Below are 8,951 nucleotides of genomic sequence, written 5' to 3' on the forward strand. Positions count from 1 at the left end.
CCATACTATCATAAGCTTGCTCCATGTCAAGCTTGATTGCCAACAAACCACTTCTAGCTTTAGACCACCTGAATTTGTTGAAAACTTCTTGAGCCAAAAGAACATGATCAGAAAGAGAACGACCCTTAATGAATGCTGCTTGATCCACATAAATAATATTCTGAATAACCTTCTCCAATCTATTTAAGAGCATCTTGGCAATAAGTTTGTAAACAGTCATGCAAAATTTTTGATCACTAGTTAATATTGGTGTAGGGATAGATTTTAAATTCTATTCGGTTAAATAAATTTTATTTTATTTGAAAATATAATACAACAAGAATCCTTTATCTCATTATATGAGGTCGAATATATGAATCTTTTTTTTTACCATTATCTTATTAAGAGTTAAATTCTTATTTATATTTAATAAAAAAATATCATTTCTAATGCTTTTTAATGAAGACTTTTTTGTGGGCCAACCAAGATTGAAATGAATCAATTTCATAGGGAAGATGTCATCATAAGTTTTATGATAGAGCAGAATATGATTTTGACTCTCAAGAGGTATGTAATGATATATCTTATGAAGAATTATATCACACATTTAATGAATTAGTTGATAAATATAAAAAATTTAAGAGAAAATATAAAATCTTAGAAATGAAAATAAAAATTTAAATATGCATTTCAATGATGACAAAATAATTATTATTTGATTTAACACTTAAGGCAATTTTTCTCCTAAGCTCGCCCTAAATGAATGACCAATTTAAAACAAGGGGAAAGGAAGGAATTCTGATGAAAATAAAAACCAAAATCTCAAAATTAAAAAGAAATAAAAATTATTATAAAAAAATAACATGAACAAAACATACACACATCAACACAACATAATACATACATACACACATATATCAAATGACATAACAACATACATCAAATAATCAAAAAACATTAAACACTAACTAATGACTCCCCCTTTTGATAAGAACAAAAAGGGAAGTACATATTGAAATGAAAAATTTATATGGATGAATAAAAATATTTGATGAAGAAGAATATTTTAAACTAATTATAAATATAACATTAATTTTGTAATGCTAAAAATAAAAATAAAAATTTTAAATCAAAAATCAACTAAAATAAGAAAAGTCAACCACGTTCACTATTCATTCTAGATAAATAAAAATAAAAATAATTATTATAAAAATGATGAAATAAAGATTAATTAGTTTTTAATTGAATAGTGAAGATTACTATCAATTATGTAGATTTGGATAGAAAATAGAATGATAAAGGAAAGATTAATATATATTTTTTGATTGGAGTCATTGCACATAATTTCTATTTTTGTGGCATACTTTGTGCATCTTTTTTATTTGGGCTAATTTTATACCTCTTTTCACTTTGACGAACATTACACATCTTTTCTAAATAAGTGGCACATTTTATGCATCTTTTCAAGTTTGGCATATTTTGTTCATCTTTCGAATTTTCAATCTTTCCAATATCAATAAATCTTAACTTAAATTTAAATAATTAATAAAAATTAACATATTAAATAAAGAAATAAAATAAAAATAAGACATCAATCTTACAACAATTATAGCTAAGTAATATTTGTCTATAAGAGCATGAAATTGATTTTCTAATCTAGATTCAATCATAATGTAATTTAAAATTTTAAGAGATTAGATTTGCAAGGAAGTTAATTTGAAGAGCAAAATAATTCAAAATTTCATTCTAGAGATCAACTATAAAATATTTCTCTCAAAAAACATAAATATTTCAAGACGTGAAATTTCAATGCACGTTAACACAATATTCCATCATTTCATTTATCATTCAGAACACATACAAACACCTTTTCCAATTTAAAATAACATTATCCCAGAAATGCCAGAGCACACATAAAGACACCAGTATATAAAATCAGTGACATCACAGGAAAACATCTCAACAATAATAAATATAAAACTCATCAGTAATTACAACATAGAAATACAACTAGTATCTTGAGGGTCCTTGGTCTAGAGGAGGATGAGGGTTGAAGATTGTAAAGTAACTCTAATCATTGCTACATTAGTGTTGACCGAGTTGAATTGCCCTTATATCCAACCCATGTACTCATTGTATATAGCATCCAGCTGGTTCAGGTTATTCTCAATTTGATCAAAATGTTGATCAAAATAAGTTTTTGGACTTTCAAAATACTGGATCATTTCTTGGTAGAAATTTTGGTCGGGTCCAGGTGTAGGTGCAGGTGCTGGAGCAGGAGCTCCTCCTTCTCCTTCAAAATATTCTCACTCTAAACTTTGATCCCAACCAAAGAGTACCCGAAAAGAGGCATCAGTAAAGAAAATGGGAAGTTTCATGGGAGGATCAGGATGGATTAGGTTGTACTTTTTCTCTAAGACGTAGGAAACTAAGTGTCCTAAAGCTACATTTGTCTTCCTCTTATTGTGAGGAAGTCCAAGATTAGAGAGTTTATAAAAGTAGTCCATGATATGGGCTTCATCAAAAGAAGTTTTAGTCATTATCAAGTATATGACAGTGGAAAAAAGGGGAGTCAAATTTATGCGATCACCAGCTTTGGGAATGATAGAGGTTTGCAAGACATACTGGATAATCCTGATATTCTGATTAAGAGTGTACACCCGAGATAGATGGCTTACTTTGGCAAGACCTCTAAGAGTTTGGTTTATTTCTGACCAATCAAAATATGTTATAGAGGTTAAGGTGTGCGCTCTAACTCCTTGGTTTCTAAATTAAAGGAAGTTGCTTAGAACTTCCTTAGTGATTTCTACATGCTGCTTAAACATGAAAGAGGTAATCCTGGTGTGATCTTGGTTTACCTTTATGTTTGCATGGATCATTTGAAAAGTTTTATGATAGTAGGCATAAATCAAGGTAAGGATGAGGAAAACTAGGTTGAGGCAAATAGGGGCATCACAAAAAAGTTAATGTCACTTTGCATGAGATGTTAAGAGGGGGTTATTTTGGCTGCAAAATACCTATCAAAAGCTTCCTCATTCTCATTAGAGAAGAAGTTGTCGTCTCTACTAGATCTAGAGGATGAGCCCTTAAAAGTGCATGGTTGTTTGCTATTGCTGGCCATTCCTAAGGTTTAGACTCGAGAAGGTTTGGAAATAAAAGAGAATGTGAAGAAAAAACTTATCCAAGACCCTTCTATTTAAAGAAAATGACTTTTCATACAATGTGAAATTAATATCGTATGTATGTTTTTAAAATTGTATGGGAAAAAAAAATATTTAGTACATACAAATAGAAATGACTAAAATTGAAATGACTTTTGTAAAACACCTTTCTGAGGCATCATTTTGTATAGGCTTTTTAATCAAACAATTGTATAGAAGAACACATGTTCATCTAGGATGATCAAAATAATAAAGATCATTTTATGATGGTTTGGTTTGTCCACATGAGAAACTAATAACAGGATTGTACAGACAAAATACAATTTTGTATATACGATCTGACAAAAATAATTGAACATTTGAAAAATTGTCACCAATCATATAGAAAAAATAGGCTAAATTATATGGATGATGATGACATAGTATAATACGATATACATTGAAAAACTTAGTCATGCATGCTCAATACAGAAAAATATCATGTACATGCTACAGAATCTATACAATATAAAAACTTTTGTATAGTACAAATAGAACACTTAAAATAAGATATGATAAACAAAAAGCCTTTTGAAAACCAATCACTTCAAATCCAATGACATGCTACCAGCAAAAAAAACACAAACTCAAAATTAACGAAAGAAAAAACAAATAAAAACAAATAAAACAAAAACACACAAACATACAAACTCTAACAAATAACCTAAGAAAATAAAGAAATTCACCAATACATTACAAATCAAATTTGCATATATTCAATTTAAGCATTAAAATAAATCACACCTAATCTGGTTCTTAAGATGCTTAACATGTCAAAAGTAAGTGGTTTTGTGAAAATATCTGCAAGTTGATTCTCAGTAGTAACATGGTGCTATTTAATTTTTTCCTTAGCCACATAATTTCTAATAAAGTGATGCCTAATATCAATATGCTTAGTTCTAGAATGTTGAATATGAATCTTTGAAATTCAAATGACACTTATATTATTACAAAAAAAAAAAAGAAGAGAATAGTGCCAATATAAAATCCTAAGTCAATTAGTTATTATTTTAACTAAAGAACTTGTGCCACACAACTAACTAAGGTATTATATTCTGCTTTGGCAGTAGAAAGTGCTACTGAATTATATTTTCTGTTAGACCAATAAACTAAAGAGTTTCCTATAAATTGATAAGTTCAAGAAGTACTTTTCCAATCAACCCTACATCCTATAAAATCTTAATTAGAATATACAATTATTTCAAAAGAAGAACTATGCTTAGGATAACAAATTCCTAAGTTTTGAGTTCTGAAAAGATATCTCAGAATTCTTTTAACTACTATCAAATATGATTCCTTTAGATTATATTAAAATTTAACACACAAATAAATACTAAACATGATATATAGTATGCTAGCAGTCAAGTAAAGTAACGATCTAATTATTCCTCTAAATTTAATCAACAGATTTTCCCTTAGAGTCCTTATCTAATTATACTTAGGAAATCATTGGTGTACACATTGGTTTAGCATTATCTATTTAATTTTTTTTGAGGATGTCCTTAATATACTTCGACTGACTAAGAAATGTTCCTTCATCATTTTACTTTATGTTAAACCAAAAAAATAACTCATATTTCCCAACAAACTCATTTCAAATTCATTACTCATTCTTTTTGAAAAATCATCACAAAAAATTTTAGATGTAGATCCAAATAAGATATCATTAACATATATTTGAACAATGAGTGTGTCATCTACTATCTTTTTCAAAAAGAGAGTGGTGCCGCACTTCCTTTTACAAATGATCTTTAAAACAGGAAAGTGCTTAACCTATCATACTATACTTTAGGTGCATGTTTTAGTTCGTGTAATACATTTTTCATTTTAGACACATGATTAGGGAATTTATAATTTTTAAAATTAGGAGGTTGCTCAACATAAACATCCTCTTGTAGCACTTCATTAAGAAATGCACTTTTAATATCTATTTGATATAATTTAAAACCTTTAAAACATGTAAAGGCTAACAAAACCTTTATTGCTTCAAGTTTGGCTACAGGGGCAAAAGTTTCTTCAAAATTAATTCATTTAATTTGATTATACTCCTTAGCCATTAATTTTTCCCTGTTCCTAATCATAGTATCTAAATCATTCATTTTAGTTTTGAACACCCACTTAGTTCTAATAATACTTTGATCCTAAGGCCTTTCAATTAATTCCCAAATTTCATTTTTAACAAATTTATTCAATTCTTCCTTCATGGCCAAAATCCAAAATTAATCTGAAAGTGCTTGATTTATATTAGTGGATTCAATCATCAAAATAAAGATATAATGACTCACTTTTTTGTTAAGTCTATGCCTAGTCCTAACACCCTTAATAGGTTCACCTAAAATAAATTCCTTAGGGTGACTCTTAGAAAATTTCCTTTCTCTGGGCATAGGGTTTTTAGTTCTAACATTCTATTTCAAATTTTTCTTTTTAATTCCTTGGGAGATATTTTCAATATGATCTTCTTTCAACCTTGACACTCTCAAAATGTTAGATTCATCAAATACTATATATGTGGTCTCCTCAACTACCAAAGTTCTCTTGTTAAAAATCCTATAGGATTTGCCAATACATGAATATCCTAGAAAAATTTCTTCATCAGATTTAAGATCAAATTTTCCTAAAGGAGTTTTTCCATTATTGTGAATGAACACCTTGCATCTAGAAACATGTAAATGTAAAAGATTAGGTGTTCTACCCTTAAGAAGTTCATAGGATGTCTTATTCAATTTGGATCTAATATTCACCCTATTTATAACATAACAACCCGTACTCACCGCTTTAGCCAAAAAATGTTTTGGAAGTGAGTATTTTGCCAACATGGATCTAGCTATTACAACTTAGTTTTCATAACTATATTTTTATATATCATGTATTTTTGATGATTCTAAAATCTTATTTTATTGATTATTATTTCTCATAACATACATATATTGAAAATATTACTTTTGTTGTTTGCATGTACTAACATTTTAGAAAAATCATACTATAGACTACTGAAGACTTTAAGACATATTAGATTGGGGCTTATTGTATTTGATGTATGTACTTTTTATATTTTTCTTGAGTATGAGATAGTGTGATTATAGTTGGGTATCCATGCACATATACACTAGGGGAGTGAATTGTTTTAAAAACTAATTATACTATATGATTTTGAATCGTATAGGATGATTTGACTTGATCTTTCATCCAAAAAGTAGTTAATCAAATCATATCTAGAAATTTTTCTAAGTACTGTTTGTACTATACAAAGTTACATTCATACAGACGACATCTAGAATATGAAATGGCTATGTACTAGTTCATCCTAAATGAACTTAAAAGTTTTATGAACTATTCATACTATATAATCTTAGGTTTGTACAAACAACATCCAGAGTATGAAATTGGTGCTTATCATTTTCTACATACAAATAAGTGAATTTTTTGAACTATTTGTACTGTATGATATTAGGTTCATATAGAAGACTTCTAGAGTATGAAATGGACTCATCAAATTTCATACCTAACGAAGTATGATTTGGTTAAAATAGATCATATTGTGTGATATTGGATTCATATAGATGACTTCAAGTGTTCAAAATTAGTTTGTACGGAATCATACCGGACGAATCTGTTCAATTTTAAACCGATCATAATACACGATGTTAATTTATACATAGGCCAATCAGAGTATGAAATAGATTTGTACAGGATCATAAGAGCAAATTTTAAACAAACTATATGTACGATGTGCATCATACTGTACGATCACGGACAATTAAATTAAAATTTCCAATTGTCTAGATAGTTTTTTATGTCTTTCATATATAAGGTCCTAAAAATTTTCTATCAAAGTATGCTTTTTTGTATTTTCTTTGAGAGCAAGTATGTGGGTGCTTTGTGAGAGTGTTTTAGAGTGTAGATAGAGAGATTTTGCTAGTGGAATTTGTTAAAGTTTCACAAGGTTTCCCGAAGGTGAGGATCTCTTGGTAAGATTGTCAAATCTTTTCCTTACTTCTTTGAAGAAACTCGAGAGAAGATCATTGGAGAAGATCATATTCATTGTCGACACTAGAATGGTGTGAAAGGATGATGGTTCTTTGCTGACACCAGAAGGGTGAGAATTGATGACTGTTCTCTACTGACACTTGACGAGTATGAAATGATGATGGTTCTCTGTGACATTTAAAAAGTATGAAAGGATGATAGTACTCTGCCACACTAGGTATTAGTTAAAGTGAGGTTGATTATAAAGACTTCTCCACCTTGTAGTGGGAGCAAAAGGAGAGTCACTTTGGCATAGTGGATTACCTTAAGATGGAGTCTTTAGGGAGTGGATATTGGTCTTGTTGGACCGAACCACTATAAATTTTTATATTATTTTATTTTATTTTTACCATATTTTTAATTCTTTTCACTTTTAATTTTGTGGTTAAAAAGTTTATTATAGAAAAATTTTCATTGTGTTATAATCATAAAATAGTTTTCTACTTTTTACCAAAAGAATTTGAAATTACTAATTAACCCCCTCTTAGTTAGCATTGGGACAGCTATAATAGGTTTAACGACATATACAAACTTTAAGTAGAAGATTTTATGAGTGTTATGTTCTTTCTTTCAATTACTCCATTCTACTGAGTGTTCCTAAGAGCTAAAAAATTCTGATCAATTCCTTGTTCTCTATAAAAATCTTTAAAATTTCTTTTTTAAACTTTCCTCCATGATCACTTTGAATAGATAAAATTTTACACCCTAGTTTCCTGAAAATCTAAGTATAAAAGCTTTAAAACTCATCAAATGATTCACTCTTATGAAATAAAAATTTATCCCAAGTGAATCTTAAAAAATCATCAACAATAACGAACCCAAAAACTTTTTCTCCTAGACTTACATTGCTAATCGGTCCAAAAAGATCCATTTGTAGGACTTATAATGATTTGCTAGTTTTAAGATCCTTAATTGAGTGAGAGGAGGACTTTAGCTATTTTCCTCATTGACAAGTATCATACATGTGATCCTTAGTGAAGTCTAGTTTGGGTATCCCTCTAATTAAATCTTTCTGGGTAATCTTCCTAAGGTTTTTCATACTTACGTGATAAAATCTTCTATACCATAGCAAAGATTCATCAGTAATTATTTTGAGATAAAAAGTATTAGAAGATTTAACAAAATTCAAATTAAGCATGTACATATTATATTCCCTATTATTATGCAGTATATCAATTCTATTTTATCTTAGAATACAGCTTGTCAAAAAAAAAAAAAAAATTTTATCTTAGAATACAGCTTGAAAAAAAAAAAAAAAAAAATTATAACCTTTATCACAAAGGTGACTAATGCTTAATAAGTTATTCTTTAAGCCTTCTACCAATAATACATTTTCAATAAAAAAGTTATTCTTATTTCCAATCATACCTGTTCCTACCACTTTTCTTTTGGTATTGTCTCCTAATGTTACGTTGCGTTCATTTCTAGCTTCCAGTGATATAAACTATGTTGTATATCCAGTCATATGCTTCGAACATCCACTATCCAGGTACCAAATTTTCTCACAAGATATTGTATGAGAGGTTTTCTACAAAATGACCAAACGTTAGACATGGGAATCCAAAAAAGTTTGGGTTTACCTTTTGGCTATAATAATCCAGATGCATATTTGATATGCAATATTTTATGCATCTTATGTATCCACACTAGATATGTTTTACTATGAATAGTACAAGTATGAGAAATATGACCAATCATTTCACATGAAAAACATTTAAATCCAGGAAAAGAATTTATCAATCTATA

This window comes from Dendrobium catenatum, unplaced genomic scaffold, assembly GCF_001605985.2.
Source record: "Dendrobium catenatum unplaced genomic scaffold, ASM160598v2 fragScaff_scaffold_101, whole genome shotgun sequence".
Lineage (NCBI taxonomy): Eukaryota > Viridiplantae > Streptophyta > Magnoliopsida > Asparagales > Orchidaceae > Dendrobium > Dendrobium catenatum.